Source organism: Canis aureus, chromosome 24 (assembly GCF_053574225.1).
Source record: "Canis aureus isolate CA01 chromosome 24, VMU_Caureus_v.1.0, whole genome shotgun sequence".
In the NCBI taxonomy this organism is placed as follows: domain Eukaryota; kingdom Metazoa; phylum Chordata; class Mammalia; order Carnivora; family Canidae; genus Canis; species Canis aureus.
The window spans coordinates 25,715,082-25,734,267 of NC_135634.1; the positions used below are offsets into that span (position 1 = coordinate 25,715,082).

At 36.1% G+C, this 19,186-nt stretch overlaps 1 long non-coding RNA gene across 1 annotated transcript in view; it reads right to left on the reverse strand.

Moving 5' to 3' along the window:
- Nucleotides 1–1,641: 1,641 nt before the first annotated feature.
- Nucleotides 1,642–19,186, reverse strand: part of LOC144295924 (uncharacterized) — a 42,553-nt gene continuing 25,008 nt past the window's right edge. The window contains exons 2-3 of the long non-coding RNA XR_013363066.1: nt 13,848–14,478; nt 1,642–12,835 (exon numbers count right to left, since the gene is read on the reverse strand). This is a non-coding gene — a long non-coding RNA (uncharacterized LOC144295924). The remainder of the gene's footprint in view (nt 12,836–13,847; nt 14,479–19,186) is intronic.

Sequence of the window (19,186 nt, forward strand, 5' to 3'; positions counted from 1 at the left end):
GTCAATGTAGAACCTTATTTGAATATTTGCCACACAAGTGTATTTCTAAATTTATTCTTTCCTATCAAAGTTTCTTCTCCATTTGTGCTTTTTCAGAGTGGGAAAAGATCACGTAAAGTCTTCCTTGAATATTTTGGCCTCTGCCACATAAGTTGGTTGCTTCTCTTTGTTCTCCACTCTTTATCTCTGGAAGTCTCTCATTATAGGGAATATAAATATAAGAGCCACACAGAGGCTAGAAGGACAGTAGTGGAAAGCTACCAGTGCCATCATCAGCAAGGAAGACAAAATGACCAAGTCAAGAGAGCTGCTACTGAATGCCAAATTAGGATGTTCCCAATTTTACGAGACCTGTGGTCTATAATCACCCTACATCTTCTGACGTGTTTGTAGCTTTCCATGCTTCCCAAGTACCTTTATCAAAATATATATATATATATTTATATTCCTTTGGAACTTTAAGGACATTCTAGATTGCCTTCCAGTTTCACTGAGTGTCCCTGAGTAAGTGTATCTTCTGGTCCTAACCCAATATACCCTGTTACAAGATGATACATGAGCCCTACTTCAAAGAAGAAAGTATGGGAAGCTTGAGTGGCTCAGTGGTTGAACGTCTGCTTTCAGCTCAGGGAGTAACCCCAGTACAGGGATCGAGTCTCATATCGGGTTCCCTGTGAGAAGCCTGCTTCTCCCTCTGTCTATGTCTCTGCCTCTCTGTGTGTGTGTGTGTGTCTCTCATGAATAAATAAATAAAATCCTTAAAAACATTAAAAATAAAACAGAGGAGAAGGTATAAATTTCATGGCATAAAGTAAACTCCTTGAAATCTTGCTTTCTGCAAGATTGGCAAGTATCATATTATTCTTGCAGCTATAAAATACCCAGGATGAGTGAGGAGTAATAGCAAATTTATCTCCTTAATTACTATTTAAGAATATCCTTACCAAATATTTTTCAGAAATTAAATTAATATTATATTTTATGGGATATAATTATATTCAATTCACTAAATGAGCTGAAGTCAGGAAGAAACAGAGAACACTACTCTCTCTCCAAACTTCCCCTTTTCAACCCCATTCTATTATCTATTGCATGAAGTTTTTCCATCAATGTCAGTTTTTAAAAGTTTAATAATTCTATGAGCTGTTTATTCCCTTTAAAAAGTTAACATCATGATTAGTAACTCAAATAATGTAGTTGGTAGATAAATATGATCAACAGATATTAGACTAATTCCTAATACTTTAAAGATGTATGACATTTATAAATATTTCTTATTAAATAAGCACCTAGTGCATGTATATAAGAACATAAAACATAAATGTTTCAAATTCTAATATTTGTAACAAAATGGAAAACTATACTATTACTACTACTATGATCTTCCCTTTTTAACCATCACTTATATGGCAATTCTGATACTGCTAAATTCCTTACACATTACCTTATTTAATCCTCATAGGGACCCAGTAAGGTCACTATTGTCACCATTTTAGAGACAAAGAAACTGATATCCAAAGGAGGTAAGAACCATCCCCAAAACAACACAGAATAAATAATTACCTCAAGTTCTTAATCAGGTTAACAAATAGATCAAAATCAGTCAAAAACTATTATTAGGATAATAACTAATTATAGATCTTATATTCTGACATTTTTTCTATATATTATAGTATATATGTAGATACTGGCAAATATAGTCAGCAAATGGGCCACTCAGGACAAGAAAACATTTTTTATTGTATAATCTTTAGAAGTATCCAGATACCACAGACTTTGAAAGAAGTATTCAAGTATAAAATATAAAATTCATGAAACTTTAAACGAGTAAAATGACCACAAATATTAGTGGTCATTAATAAAAATATTACTCTGAAGAATTTTTTTAAACAGAAATAGATCTCAGTTGTGTAGGTTTATTTTTTGCCTGTAGGGACAGAAAGTTCTGTTTTAATGAGAGTGTTATTTGTTTTTACTGGTATAAATATGTATTTGCTCGATTTGCAGGTGGTAACCTAAGAAAGACAGATGTAATCTCAGATACAAGATCTTACAGGTAAAAGCACAGCAAATTCATTTTGGCCTCCATTTTTGGCCTCTCTCCTTTTGGAGAGAAACTGTTTAATATGTGTAAGGACAGAGACACACAATGCATAATCAAAAGATAAAAAAATAAAAGCAGCGAGAAGAGACAGGGAAACAAAGTGCAGAAATTTGAATATAAACTTGGGAAAGAAGATGCTAGGTATCTATAGTATTTCTGTAACTGAAGTCAGAGAATGGGCATAGCATCCTGGAGAACCTTTCTTTCTGAGCTGAAATTCCTTGTAGTGCCTCAATGGTTAATGTCAGAACAGCCTATGGATGTCAGAACCCTAATGGAATGTAAGGGTGGGTCTCTTCCTCAGAGGTCTGAAAGCATCCAATCAGCCCCTGTTTGCTTCCACCAGCAGCATGTCACCTATAAACACAATACCCGAGAATCTAATTGTGATTTTGTCCACCTCCAAAGGACCCATGAAAGCTATAGAAAGACAGCTGCCCACATTGCTAGTAAGTGCTGGTGCTGAAATGTGAATTCTGGTCAGCTGCCTGCATGGATATAATTAACAATGTGGAGGGCTCAGAAACAGAGCACCGTGCTCACGGAGCCATTGCTTATGACATACAGCTTTGGCATAAAAATTCATTGGAGCTATGATGCCAATGAGAATATTTCCTTCCTGGCTCAAGTAAGTAAAATAAAAGAATCTCATGCCACAGATAAAAAAACAAATTCTATATTATGAATATATAAGTGTGAAAAAGCAAAGCTCAAAATTTTAAGATAATATAAGAACATTTTTATGGCACATTTAGATAGGAATGAATTTCGTAAACAAGGCAGAAAAAAGAGACATGTCGATAACTGTTTAAGCTTCTATGTTAAAATGTCTTGAAATCCATTGCCCACTGCCTTCAGAAAATCTTACCCTCAACAATTGCCAACAATTAAGATTTTTTAATTTCCCAACGACATTTCCAATAGTACAAATGTCATTCCAGGGTAATGCCTATTAAAATGTTGGTGCTTTAGTTTCTGATAAAGTTTAGTGATTTCATAAAACCAAATGTCTGTCCAGTGAATCAGCACTAATATCTTTCACAGAGAGTGCACTTACTGTGAAATATTAACGATTAAAACAGAGGGGCAAGGAGGGAAGAAAGGAGATGGTTGGAATAAAAACCACCAATTACTATTTTTGCCTTTCTTTTTCTTCTTCTTTTTTTTTTTTTCCATGTCTGTGTTGTCTCCTTGAGAAACTCAGGATGAGATCACTCCTCACATACGTTCCTACTTACTGGTTGGCTTTTGGTGAGTTTATCTGTTTCTAAGTAATTAGCTGGAATGCTGTGGGAATATGAGGGATGTCAGACCTGTCAGTCAGAGAAGCCATGTGGGAGGTCTTAAAGCAACCGCTCCAATGTGGTAGGACCTTTTTTTTTTCCCCGTTTCATACTTAAGAATTTTTTGCTTTTTAAAAATCAGCCATAGGGCTATCTGACTGCACAGTTCAGGTCGGACATGGAACTGCCGTATAGGGAGAGGGATTTCTCCTTGTGAAACATCTTGGTGTTTGCAAGGTTTTTCTTTTTTTTTCTTTTTTTTCTTTTTTTTTTTTTAAGGTTTTATCTACTCATTCACAAGACACAGAGAGGCAGAGACATATGCAAAGGGAGAAGCAGGCTCCCTGTGGGGATCCCAGGACCCCAAGATCACAAACTGAGCCAAAGGCAGACGCTCAACCACTAAGCCACCCAAGCACCCCTGCAAGGTTTTATAAGGCACACACATAGGTTAAACATTGAGGTTGACACACACATATATACCCCTAGAACCATGCCTCTAACTCTGTTTTGTACCTTTATGTTTTAAAATGTGTTTGTAAAAAATAATAATAATGAAAAAATAAAATGTATTTGTAGTATTTTCCTAAGCTACGTGACTAGAAACTGCATGACTACTGCCTGTCCAGTGAATGTCTTTCAGTGAATTACTTTCATCTAACATATCTAGAGGAGGTATTTCAACTGTAGATTTTTATCTCATTATCCTCCATCAGTCTTAACCGTTATATTTTCCACATTAGGGGCAAAAATAGGAGTCTCAGCATCCAACAAGGATGTCAAGCAGCAGAACACTTTGTTGACAATTGGCAAGTGTACAGTTTCATTTGCCATGTTTTTTTGACCAAATGATACAAATAATAAATGCATGCCTTGGATCTTTTGTGGGGGAGGCAGTCATAAAAGAATGGGAAAACATGAAAAGAAAGGAGCTAATGAGATTGAACATTCTTTTTTATCATCAACTCCAATTCATTGTATAGAAATGAGAGAAATAATGTTTGTTCTAAAAACTTGAGTCTTAAAGAATCATGGAGATGGAAAAAAATGGTTTGTGAAGAAGTGGTTTGGAGAAAGGAAAGAAAGTAGTGGGAGAAGTTTGGCAAGCAGACTGAGGCAAGGAGGGCGCAGCAAGAATCTAATCATTGTTTCAGCCATAGAATACCAAACCAAGAGAAGTGAACCAATGAAGAAGAGAGCTAAGCTGGGGGGAAGGCATCAAAGGACAAGGTGTCCTAACTTAGTGCACACAACGTGCTCAGCCGTGCCTCATAGGTGTACCAGATGGATCATTCCCCAGCTGTGTGTACCTCATGTGTTCTTTCTCACTGCCCCCAACCTCAGGAGGAAGAGGCTGAGAAAGGTTTAGGAATTTCTCCAGTGTATACTCTAGTTCTAAAGGTGCCTGATGGAAAAATTTAAAACTACAATTGCCTTAAAGATATAAAATAATGTAAACAATTTGCACGTCAAGAGCATTTATTGCCTTAAACTTTTAGAAGAAAATGCATTTATTCATCAAAAAAAAGTCTGAATCAACAAAAAAAATGCCTCTTCCTTGATCAATGAGAAAAAAGATAATTTTGTGGGGGACACAGATCCTTGATATGTCACTACAACTAATGCATCATTTTGTCAAGAAGAAGGTAAATCGTACAAATTGCCCATATAAACAACATAATCAGTCTCAACATTATTAAAATTCTAGAGGTATGATGATTGGTCTATTCTCAAAACCTGAGATATGGCCTTCTCACTATATTTTCAACAACCACTGTGTTAACAAAAATTAGTATTCACTGGACAGTTATCATCTTAAATTTATTCATTATAAATTCAAATAAATATATTGTTAAACTAAAGGATATTGATGTCTATTAAGGTAGGGGGAAATCTTCTTATAAAATGCTACAAGTTGTGTTTTCTGAATGTGTATAAAATAATGCCAGGTCAAGTAAAATGTGCTTGTATATGTCCTGATTAAAAAAAAAAATCTGTTATTTCCTTCAATCTTGAAAACCAAAAAGTGATGTGCTCATTTTAAAACACAATCTATGTATAACTTCTTAGAAACACTAAAATTTCTATTAATCACATCAATATAACAGTTTTCAGTGAGTATGAGTATTAAAAGATGAATAATAAGTAATTTACTGACTGCCCAATGGTGGCTTTGATTTTTTTTTAATTCTTTCAGTTTTTTTTTGTTCAAGACTTTACCAGATAGTAAAATAAGCATTAAATAGCATTTTCAAGACACAAGATTCAGCAGAAACAATTTTTAGTAAGTACACGATGTATCAATATAAAGAGTTAGACGGGTACTTAGTAACTCAGCAAAAACACTGGATGGAAGCCTCTTTAAATCCTGATGGAAATCTAGAATTTGGGTGGCTTAATTTTTTTGAGGAGGGGGCCAGGGTAGGATGAGGAAAATAATCTTCAAAGTCCTCAATTTACATTTGGTGGCAAAATAATTTGTGCTTTAATAAAAATTTTCAAAGAAAGTAATTATTTGAACTCAAAGTATTATTTTCCTTCTTAAATTGTTTTCACTTAAAATGTTAAGATTTTCCTCTTCTAAGAAGTCAAATGAAGAGCAAGTACAGCTGTTTTTTCTTTGAACATGGGAACAGCTTTTACAGTAGTTATAAGTTTGATCATATCCAGAGACAGACTCTCCCAAGGGAAGATTTATCAACCAAGTCAGCATCCAGTACAAATATTCACAAACAGTTGTTGAAACAGTTGTTTATCAATAATATCAAATGACATCTGTTCTGTTCCTTGTAATGGGAGGAGGGGGAAGCGGGAGATCTTAAGTCTCCTTTCTTTCCTGACATACTTTGCATATTTAGCTCCTAGGCTCACTTATTATGCTAATCAGGAGAAAACCAGGAAGATCCAGAGAACATATTGATTACATTGAAAATGGCTGATAGTTACTAGAGGAAAAAAATAGAACAACAGGATTAGTCAGAGATTAAAAAGACAGAGACAAAAATAGTATGGATCATGTTGGGGTGGAGGCTGGGAAAATTTGCACTCAAAGAGGAGAGAGAATATGGAGGGAAAAGACCTCGCATACAAGAGGTCAAGAGCTGGAAAGAAGAGTTGGGAGTTTTCATACATGTCACCCATTCTGGCAAGTTCTTGAGATGCTTAGCTTTTCACTTCTTTCTCCTGCTAAAACAATCTGTAGAGACTCTTCTCAGGTTAGGTTTGTTCAATCACCTTTCACTAAGGGCTTTGGCCTCTTTCACGGTGGCTCCCACCCATTCCCTTATGCCATTTTATGCCCCCTGTTCTAGACTGAATTGTATCCTCTCAAAATTCGTATGTACCTCAGAATGTAACTATATGGGAAGATAGATCTTTAAAGAGTTAATTAAGTTTCTATGAGGTCATGTGGATGGGCCCTAATCCAATATAGCTGATGTCCTTATAAGAAAAGGGACTTAATACACAAACTAGAGGGAAGATCGTATGAAGACACAGGAAAAAGATAGCTATCTACAAGCCAAGAAGAAAGGCCTCAAAACCTGGCAAACCTTGATCTTGTTCTTCCAGCTTCCAAGACTGAGGAAATTCTGTTATTCAAGTCACCCAGTCTGTGGTGATTTGTTATGGCAGCCTGAGCAAGCTCATGCACACTCACTCCATGAAAATCCATTCTCCCTTGCTCCAGTCTTTTGAGTTTGGCCCTCTTCTTTCTCTCCGGCACTGCCCCAAATACTCAAGGTTCTCTGTACTGTAGGTTCACACAGACTACCCAGAAATCTGAACTCACATGAGCACCAGTTACCAACATAAGGCAGGAAGTGATGTAGGAGTGTGAATTCATCAGGAAAAGGTCGGCTGCACTAAGGGCCGGAGGAAATGCGAGGCAGTCAATCTTACTCTGGAGAATCGCCTCTGAGCCAGGGTTTGAGGGCGAAATAGAAGGCCCTTGAGAGTTGGAAGACAGTTTTAGCTCTGAGGTGAGAAAAAGAGGAAGAAACAGTGTCGTTAACTGAGCAATCCTTCGTGTGCTAAATTAAATGCTCTGTAAGCTTTATGGCATTTCACCACCCTTAGTGACCCAAGGGGATGTAGTATTGTCTTCGATTTACTGATGAGAAACAGGTTCAGAGAGGTAGGCATCTTGCCCAAGGTCATACAGACAAGGAAGTGGTTAAGCTATGCATCAACCCTGATCTGCCGTCCTCCAGATTCTGGCCCTATTATCATCATACTCTATCCAAACATTCCAAGGCAGATGAGTTAAGGACCATGAAAGATAAAGAGCCACAAATAAAGATAGAGAGCCACAGCCCTGTGCTGGTGTGGCTACTCATCCAGGATAGAGAATGGGAACAGATGGAAGCATATAAAATGACACCGAAGATCAAAAGAAGAAATGGGTAGAGCTGATTTCCCTGAAGCTACTCTTTTCTCCTATCTTTCTCCTAGTCCCCACAGAATTATAAGACTTAGCTCTGATTCCACATACATGCAAACATACTTATTTGATTTCTTAGCCACTGAATGACTCCCTTTCTTTCAACTCTGGATGTCCCATCTCCACCCAACTTTGTATTTAACATGTCCCAAGAATATTCCCACTAAGCAGCCACCAGCTGACTACATGGGTGTCCTTATTCATAGGACAACTTCCAACTTGCACGAACATGTTTTTTTCCACTTGCTGACTCGTAATACCTGCTGACATCTCGGCATGTCTGAGGCATCTGAAGGCAGTGGCACTCTTCACCAGGCAAGTGGTGCCTTCATAAAACACTACGATCATGGTGAGTTAAGCTCCAGAACTTGCTTAATAGTTATTAGGGCCATGAGAGTTCAGATTCCAAGAAACAATTCAGCCAAATTAAATGTCTGCCTTTATGGCTAAAATTTTCAGGCAAATTCAAACAAAAGGAAGTTCAGATGAGAAAATACTCACAGTAGATCACAACTTCACAACATTGCCCAATTCTGAGTATTTGAATCTAATTATTCAATAACTGCTTTTGCTCTGCTCCACTTGCTGCAAACCAGTGTTGATTAAATACATTTTCTGTGTATGTGAATAGGATTTTGCAAGATGTTTATGAATTCAAAGACTTGACTGTGGACTAAAAGCCCCTATCCTAGACACTCCACTTGTGGAGTTCATAAATCAAATGGCTGAAGCTTTCCTACATCTTCCAGATGCGGCTACAAATATTTTTAGTTGGCACGATAGCAAAAAAAGAGATACATTCAGATTTTAAATGCCATCCCTAACCCTGTCGTGCATAGAAGTTTGAAATATGTTTAAAAACTAGAATTTTAACTTCTCCCATTCTAATTTCCCTCTTCTAGAATATCAGTTGAAGCATAATTGTTCTAGGTCAAATAAACAAGGAAAAAGTAGCTTCATTACAAGTTTTTGCACATTTTAGGATTAAGTTACAAAATTTATTTTCATCATCACTTAACTATATATAGGTGAGATATAGGAACAATTTTCAATCATATTACCTTGTTGATTATTTCAAACTTTAAAAGATTATTACTTTGCACACTTAGCAGCACGGCCCTTAATGTACCATTCTCTGCAAAGTACCACTAGAATGTTTTTCTATTTTGATGATTAAAAATGTGATGCCTAAAGAAATGTATATTTTTTGTGCTGATTACAGTTATGAATTAATTTTAGGACCTTAACATCCAGTTTTTTAACATTATTAAAAATCTATCTCCCACATGCTATAAATAACTATTATTATCAATAAATAATACAAATATATTACATGCAAGTATTAATATACACTTGCATATAAGTATATACACATATACATACATACGAATATTTATACATAACATGAGTCAAATATACATTATACGTGTTGTATGACTCCTTTAGCTCTTGAATAGCTTATTTATGTTTTTGTCATTCTTTGTTTTGATTTTTTAGCTCCTGTATAACTTGTTTCTGTTTTTGTCATTCTTAGTAAATGGATTTTACATCCAAAGAGATTTCATGTCTTGATGGAATGATGTCTAGCTCCTAGTCATGATGGCTATAGCAATTCATAGATTAGCCACAGTAATTAGAAACATGCATATTTATGGAAAAAAGCAAATATGACTAATCTTATCTCAACTTTTTACTTATGATATTACTCATTTAAATAATTTTGCATAAGATCATTCTAGTACCTCTCCTTAAAAAAAAAAAAAGGTATCATTTCATCCTTATTTTATAAAAAAAAAAAACTTTCAGTGTTTGGAGGAATTTCCAAATTGATGACAAAAAAAATTAATTCAAAACTGGGGTTCCTGGATGGTTCAGTTGGTTAAACATCTAGTTTCAGCTCAGATCATGAATTTAGGGTCCTGGGATCAAGCCCCGTGTCAGGCACTGCACTCAGTAGGGAGTCTTCCTCTCCATTTCTCTCTCTCCCTCCCTCTCTGGCCCTCCTCCTGTTCATGCTTTCTCTCTCCCCCTCTCTCTCTCAAATAAATAAATAAAATCTTTAAAAAGTTTTTTTAAATAAAAATAAATTCAAAGAAAAAGGCATATTTCCCACTTGACAACTTCTATGGAACAAAACTGGCTTGGTACATCAAGCTAAAATGAAATATACTTTAAAAAAAAACGATTTTGGTCAATTAGCTTCAGTAGTTTTCTATCATTCTTTTATTTTCTGTGAGTAAGCTAGCATCATATTTCTATCACCCATCTTTTCAGAAAATAAAAGAAGATCCAAGGCATAAATTTAAAGTATAGATATGGGGCTGATATAAAGTTCAGCCACAAGATGAAAAGTGCAAAAATGTAACTATCAGAGTAATCTAGCCACATATCTGAACACCACACATGACCCTCTTGATACAGGCACCTGCCAAGGTAGGACTTTGATTCATCCAGTTCCCAGTAAGTTAACCACTCCTAGTCCACTCACCTGCCATCTACAGAAAAATCCCCAGCCGTCCCTCCCTCATTCTTCTCCCCCTCCTTCTATGTCCTAATCTTGGGTAGGCAGATGCTTTCCTAGATTGCTCTGGAGCTGTGGGAACCTGAGCAGACAACTCTGCCCTCTTATGTGTAAGTCACGAAATCAGAAAAATGGTGCAGGGCATTTTCAGTGAGGATCTCTGTCCCTCTCTTCACCTGAAGAGTAAGAGACAAGGCCTTTCTGCTCTCGAGCCCATAAATCTCAAAGGGAGTTCTATCCTGTTCAGTCCTGGGCTCACTGCCAGGGCCACGGGTAAGAAGGTGGTGCAGGGGCTGCCTTGTATCTAACCTGCCAATTTCCTCTCTGCACTCTCCTCCCTACCTCCCAACCTGAACACTAAGAGGCAGAGAAACCCACTCGGATTGAACTTCCTCAACTTCCTCAACAAACTTCCTTCCTTTTTTAATGCCCAAACTTAAATTTCCAAATGTTCAAAAAGAGATGTATATTGATTTCAATAATCTCTTTCAAAACTCACAAAGGCAGTGACTGGGGGGATCTTTGGCTTACTTGGGAGAATGGGGGAAGCCAAGACATATAAATGTAGTAATATAAAGGAAACAAAATCTAATATCTTAGAATTATCATCCTGTTACAACTATTTTCTGAGACCAATAAATATAAAAAAAGATTATTCAATCTTCATTCAAGTTCAATTTAAATGCATTTAAAGTATTAAAAGATGTGAAAATTTTCCTCTACACGTGACTTTTTGATTTTGGTTCCTTTCCTAATTGTGTCTTAAGCTTTTATATCTTTGTACACGATAGGATATGTCTTGTTAGGTATTTACTCAAGAACAAATAAAAGTATTTCAAAGTAATTAAAAATTATTAGGTTAAATTTTATTACTACAGAAAGACAAAAACCCATAAAGAAACTAAATTTATATCATATAATATATGGTCATTTCAAAGTAAGAAATGCAGATATATTTTAATTTTGTAAAATGTCTTTTGTTTTCCCTCATTTTATCATAATTACCAGGGTTGAGTCTACAAATCTTACATTGATTTAAGTTGCCTTAAAGTTAATTAATGAAAAAATCCAGTCACACTAATTGTAACTCAAAATCATCTCCTATCTCCATCAACATTAGTTCACTAAAACCCTAAATATATAAAAATATCTAAGTAAGTAATTTTGCTTTTATGCAGAATCCGTATCTTTTTTCAATGAGGCATGTTGGCTTGATAACAGTGAGTAGAATAAGATTTTAGAAGTGTGTTATATAATATGTCAACTCCTAAGTCTTACCTGGCAATCTCATCTTTACATGTTATTTCTCAGGTCTTTCATCAGCCACATTGTTTTACATTCTAAAAATGGAATGGGGCAGCCCCAGTGGCGCAGCGGTTTAGCGCCGCCTGCAGCCCAGGGCATGATCCTGGAGTCCCGGGATCAAGGCCCACGTCAGGCTCCCTGCATGGAGCCTGCTTCTCCCTCTGCCTGTGTCTCTGCCTCTCTCTCTCTCTCTCTCTCTCTGCATCTCTATGAATAAATAAATAAAATATTTTTTAAAAAATTTTAAATAAAAATAAATAAAAAATAAAAATGGGATGGGTATGCAAAGATAGCAAAAGGGAAAAATAAAGGAAAGTAACTAGAAAGAAAAAAAATTATTTGGTTCCTGATTCTTTGGATCATAAAAATTAACCATTTCTACACCTTTCAATTCACCTCTCTCTTCTACATCTACCAATAGGTTTGCTTCTTCATCTTTGAAAGAAGGGGTGACAGAGAGGATCTAAGATCCCAGAAAGAGATATTCCAAACTGCTGACAAAGCACAGGCCAAAGAAAACAGTCAATACCATAATTATAAAATCACAACATTCCCCAAAGATATAATTGTTTACTTGTAAGATATGTTAAATGTCTCAGTCCTAAGAAATATTCCAGAGCAGATATAACTTATTATCCAATAAAGAAACATCCATAGAAAGTCTGGCTTAATTCTCATTTTAAACTTGTTAAATATAGATAAAGATTGATCTTATAATTAAATGCTTCCCAAAATGTTTTTAAATTCCAAAAATAATCTAGTTAGTATTTGTTATGGATTCTTGATACTGTTATAACTTTGTAACAGTAATAGCAGAGACGTGGTTGGTCTTTCTGTTAGTTCTTGAAAGGATGTTAGCACTGATATCTCTACCATATGTAGGCAACAAATACAAATATGTGTTGGTCACCTACTAAAATGACAAATTCTGTAGGAAGACATAAAATATAAAGTCATCAGAAAACATGTAATGACAATAAGATATGCATTATCGTTATAAAGGAAAAACTAAATAAAGGTCAGTAAAGACAAAATTTTACATGAGCTCAAAAGAAGGACACATAAATTTTCCCAAAAGGGCATCAAGATGATCTTAAAATGCAGGTTCCAGTTTACCAGGCTTTCATGACAGTCAGCAAGTGATTAAATGGTGCAAAGCAGACCATTTCCAGCACAGAGAACTGAAGAGGAAGGAGAGTGAATGTGAAATTATTCATCTAGAAAACACAAAATGCCCTCAGTCATAAAATCGTCAAATGCTGACAAATCCTGCAAATCCTGTGGCATGGGAGGTCATTCTTAAAACAGAAATTAAATATGTAAGCACCCAGCATCAATCATTTAAAGTAAAAGCCAATAAAACATAAACCTTTTCTAAGTTTCTGAGAAATAATGTTCATCTTAATATGAACATAATAAAATGGGCTATGGTTGGTAGACTCAATTCTAATTTGAATTCTGCGATCCATTTGCTGGATGCCTCAAGGAAAGTTACTTGACTCTCTTGGTCTCACCTGGACAAGGGAGATCATGAAACCTGTCCCCATAACTTGGTCTCCCAACCAAGTGAAGCTTTAGCCTCCCTCCATCAAACATGTGAAGGTACATCACGAACATCTTCAAGGGTTCTGGATTGGCATTTTGGTTAAAGTCTTGTTGCCCTCTATAAAAACAGAGGCCACCAGACCCCCAAACCACAGGATGAGAACTACATGTGTTTTCTACTTCTTTGCAGCCTTGAGAAAACAAAGGATTCATTTCATTTCGTTTCAGACATCAATGAATCATGAATTAGGGTGCAGGATTGATGTGTGCTATGTGACATGAGGTGCACATCAGGAACACTTCCTTACTCTGTATCACATTTCAAAAAGTATTTTTTAAATCATCATGTAATATAGTAGGCATGAAATTATTTGAATAATGTAAAGCACTATCTAGCTATATGTCATTACTAACTTGTAGAATTCTTCAAAGAAGAACAACCTCTCTCTTGAAGGAATAAGAAACCCAAGTATAAAAATGTGGTATCATTGGCTCAATAATAAAAATAAAACAATCTGATAATGAGAAGTGAATGTACACAGGATGGTCACATACTACTCTTGAATAAATGAATGGCATGATTGTTTCTTATTGAATAATTACTTTGGGTGTCATTATGAGTATTAACAACGTTTTCTGAACACTCACCTTTTCCTATTTTGCTTTAATTCGAATCTGTGCTTTAATTAGGTGAATTTTTGAAGAAAAGAAAATAGTCCCACAACATGTGGACAAATGTATCCGAGGTTTCAGTATGAGATCATGTGGTAACAGGGATGTTAATTTTCTTCCACCAAACAGCCACCTCTGCTAGTATCTCCAAATGACGCCGTTGCAGGCAAGCTCTTCATCAGCTGTACCGCTGTGACACAAGACAATGTGCAGCATGATCTGCTCTGTCACATCTGCTTGGTCTCTCACATATTTAACTCAGCTTTCATCTCTGGAGTGCAAAGATAATTATTTCCAGAAGTCACCGAGAAGAGCAGGACCACTGGAGGACACGGGTGCTAGGGATTTGCTTGACTTTCAACAGTAAGAAAAAGTGAAAATCTCTACAGAGAAGGACTTGTGAGATTCTACAGGAAGGATGTGTGTTTTACAGTCCAGTTTTCTGTGTTAGAGAAGGAGAAATCCACTATACAACAGAAAATCCACAGGGCAGGACGCATGCTGTGCTGTGGTCATTGCGGTGATGCAGAGAGCCCGTGGATATCCAGAAGAGCAAGGCCTGTCCTCAGTACTGAAAAGACTGGAGCAGTGCAGGTTCCCACAAGTCCTGTAGGAACAAGAAAAGGTGACTTTAACAAAGAAACATTGATTTAAACATGTCTGTAAGCAATGTGAAGATCTCATTATTCTGCTAGAATGTATCATGTGATAATCGAATTTCTTTTTTTCTTTTTTTATTTTTTGTTTGTGACAAATAATGAGAGTTACATCCAAGTTAATCACAACATGGGAAAAATACACAAGTAGCAGGGACATACTTAATGTTATCCTATTAAAACCCATAACTTGTAAAAGATAGGACATTGAATTTTTGTTTGCTTGTTTTTTTAATCGTTTTATTTATTTATTTATTTTTAAAGATTTTATTTATTTATTCCTGAGAGACACAGAGAGAGTGGGAGAGACACTGGTAGAGGGAAAAGCAGGTTCCCCACAGGGAGCCTGATGGGGACTTGATGCCCAGGCCCCAGGATCACACCCTGAGCCAAAGGCAGATGCTCAACCGCTGAGCCACCCAGGCATCCCTCAAGTTTTTATTTAAATTCTAGTTGGTTGGGGCACCTGGGTGGCTCAGTTAAGTAGCTGCCTTGGGCTCAAGGTCATGATCCTGGAGTCCTGGGATCAATCCCCTTATCTGGCTCCAGCTCAGCAGGGAGTCTGCTCCTCCCTCTCCCTCTGTCTTTCCCTGTTTGTGTTCTCTTTTTCTAGCTCACTCACTCTCTCAAATAAATAAAAATAAAATCTTTTTTAAAAGTTTAAAAATATAAAAACAAATAAATTCTAGTTAGTTAACATATAATGTCATATTGGTTTCAGGAGTAGAAATTGGTGATTCATCACCTACTTATAACACCCAGTGCTCATCACAAGTGCCCTCCTTAATATCCATCACTCATTTAATCCACCCCCCGTCTCCCCTCTAGCAATCTTCAGTTTGTTCTCTACCATTAAAAATTTCTTATGGTTTCCTTCTTTTCCCCCCCTTCCACTATGTTTATTTGTTTTGTTTCTTAAATTCCACATATGAATGAAATCATATGGTATTCAGCTTTCTCTAATTTATTTTGCTTAGCATAATACACTCTAGTTCTATCCACATCACAAATGGCAAGACTTCATTATTTTTTATGACTGAGTAATATTATAAAATATATAATAATATAAAATATAAAATATTTTATATTATTTTTAAATATTTATAAATAATAAAATATTTATAATATTTTATATATATTGTATTTATATCATATAAATATAAAATAAAATATATGTTTTATATAAAATAAAATAAATAAAATATAAAATAAATTATAAAGTAAATAAAACATAAAATATATAACCTCTTCTTTATCCATTCATCAGTTGATGGACATTTGGGCTCTCTCCATAGTTTGGCTATTGTTGATAATGCTGCTATAAACATCAGGGTGCATATGCCCCTTCTAATCAGTGTTTTTGTATCCTTTGGGTAAATACCTAGCGATGCTTTTGCTGGGTCATAGGGCAGCTCTACTTTTAACTTCTTGAGGAACCTCCATACAGTTTTCCAGAGTGGCTGCACTGGCTTGCATTCCCACCAACAGTGTAAGAGTGTCCCCTTTTGCCACATCCTCACCAACACCTGTTTCCTGCATTAATTTTAGCTATTCTGACTGTGCAAGGTGGTATCTCATTATGGTTTTGATTTATATTTTCCTGATTATGTGTGATGTTGAGCATCTTTTCATGTGTCTGTTAGCCATCTGGATGTCTTCTTTGGAGAAACGTCTATGCATGTCTTCTGCTCATTTCTTAACTGGGCTATTTGTTTTTTGGGTGTTGAGTTTGATAATAGAACATTGATTTTGAAGATGATATGCTTACATCAATATTTCACCATTTTCATGATGCTAATCATTACTCGGTGAAGATTATCATTACAATAATTTATTCATGCAATGCATACTATATGCTAAACATTATGCTAAGAGTTTTACTTGCATTATCTCTTATCTTTTTAAACTTTTTGTTTTTTTTTTAATTTTTTTTACGTTTTTTTTTTTATTTATTTATGATAGTCACAGAGAGAGAGAGAGAGAGGCAGAGACACAGGCAGAGGGAGAAGCAGGCTCCATGTACCGGGAGCCTGACGTGGGATTCGATCCCGGATCTCCAGGATCGCGCCCTAGGCCAAAGGCAGGCGCCAAACCGCTGCGCCACCCAGGGATCCCTTAAACTTTTTGTTATGGAAGTTTTCAATATATATAAAAATAAAACAATATAATGAACCTCATGCACCTCATAACCCATCCTCTATACTTATACACTCAGGGCTGATCTATTTTTTTCCATACCCTCACCTTCTGAGTCCTCTTAGCTATATTATTTTGAAGAAAATCTTAAACTTTGCATGATTTCATCCATAAATACTTCACTAGAGAATGGCTAAAAGATAAGGATCTTTTAAGCAACATCATTTTTATATAATACCCAAAACAACCTTATGGAGTTTGCCCCATTAATAGCCCCATTTCCCAGATGAGAACATCAGAATTTTGAGAAGTAGAGCATCTTGTCCAAAGTGCCCTGAGAGTGCATGGCCTCCTATAGATTCAAATGCAAGTCTGTCTGAACCCAAAGTCAAAGCTCCCAAACTTTACATTGGCTCTCTAATGTAAGATAATTTCATGCTCTAGAATTTTTTTAAATATCTCAATACTGACTGGTACTTTATGGGTGATCACGACAAGGAAGTAGAAGTGCTCTTAAACATCTCAAGAATTGAGAATTGTACTCAGGGCACTAGATAACATGACTTTCTAAAGCCCAAAGTGGTCACAGAAATCACTTTATGCCTCTTTCTCTATTATCTTAAGTTCATCAAAACTTGTAACCTAGATATACAGACTCCCCAGAGTCTGGCTATAACATGAGAAAAGCCTCTGGTTGTTGGTACTCTGAGACACTAAAGGCAGAGAGAACTACAGCCAGCCCTGACATCCAAGCAGGCAGGCCAGGAAGAAGGCTGACCACAACGTGGGTAAATCCCACGAGGTAAAGCTTCCTACAACTTAGCATTTCTCCACAGCACCGTTCACAATCTAGGGAGGGGCAGACAACACGTAGGTGCTGCTGGCTCGTGACAGTTTTAGTGGTCGTTTATTTTTAATGTTGCCATTTCACACGGTTCCTTATTCCAATAGAATATATTTTAAAAATAATTTTCACACCTAAATATTTTTCTCTACAATGAGTTGCTTTGTCACTGTACTCCTCATTAAGCCAGCACAGAATAACTTCAGGTTCAGCTACGATGAATAATAACAACTATTATATAACATGGAATTTCTCAGTTGAAATAGAGCTATATAATCACAGCAATTTCCATGCAAATTATCCTAGACATCATGCTAGCCTAGAGAAACCTAACCAGCAATTTACAATTGCCAGATCACAAAGAAGGAGTTGTTGACGAGGCAGGCCCTTGGAATAGTCAAGGACTCAGCAAAAAGAGTGGTTTGCTTGGGGATGTGATGTCTGAGAAGCCTGCAATAATAGAAGAAAAAAATGAAAAAGCTTTGCTTGGGATTTCTAACATTAAATTTACATCGTTTCTACATTAGGCAGAATTCCTCCCCTTTCAGCACATTTAGACCTTGACACAAACAAGTCAAAAATACATGGTAATTTTCCATTTTCCATTTGGTTCATTAGCCTACTTCTTTGTAGGACTTGATTCCAGAAACAAGCACCGTATGTGTACACAATAGATACAAATATGGGTAAGTCAGACTTGCCATTAAAATCTGGTAGAGAGATGAATACTGATGACTACTGCACATTGTAGTGTAAAATGTCTCTCCTAACAAGAGGAAGGAGAATATAAGTGAAATGCTATTGGGTTGGAGATGAGGGTCCAAAGGCAGGATTGGTATTATTCAACTGGAGTGGAATAAACAAATTATGGCATCTGGACGTTAGACCTTAAGATTCCTCCTATCTCCTTGTTTCATTCCTACTATTGCTAATTCTCAAACAAAGTATCACTGTTTCCAGGAGTCTTCCCATGACTCACTCCCCAAGACTGAATTCTTTGTATTCCCATATTTCTATTAATGCAGTATCTCCTACTACAGAAGTTCTTTGAATTCAGGGGTATTGATTTATTCATCTTTGCATCACTTTTACAATTCTGGCACACAGTATGCTCAAAACTTGGTTCAATCAATGAATAATGCTAAGTAAGATTTAAACTGGACTATAGCTCAAAGGAGAGGTAATATTAGAGATATAGATTGGGAAGTCACCGTCTTAGAAGTACTGGTTGTAAAGTTTAAAGTGGATGAGCTCCCCATGGGAGGTGGTACAAAGAAAAAAGTGATGAACTTCTGGTACTATCTTCCCAATGAGGCTTATTTTTATTGAAACTGCCCAGTTCCTACTTTCAATCTTCTGTACTCCCACTCGTCTCGTCCTCAGGATGCCTCTTATCCTGCTTTGAATGTTCTTTCTTATTGTTGACTTTAAAGATATTATATTATTTTTTAACTTACTTATTATATTTCTTGTTCCCAACTCCCTTTGTTAGAATGTAAGTTCATGAAGTTTGGATTTTGAACATTCTGTTCACTAATGCAGCCTACATACACAGAACACAGTAAGCAAGCACTCAATAAATATTTGTTGAATTAATGAATACCTATGTATATTTAGGGCAGTAAATAGTGAAGAAGAGAAATGCCTAAAAGAGCAGTCTCTCAATCATTCAATATGGT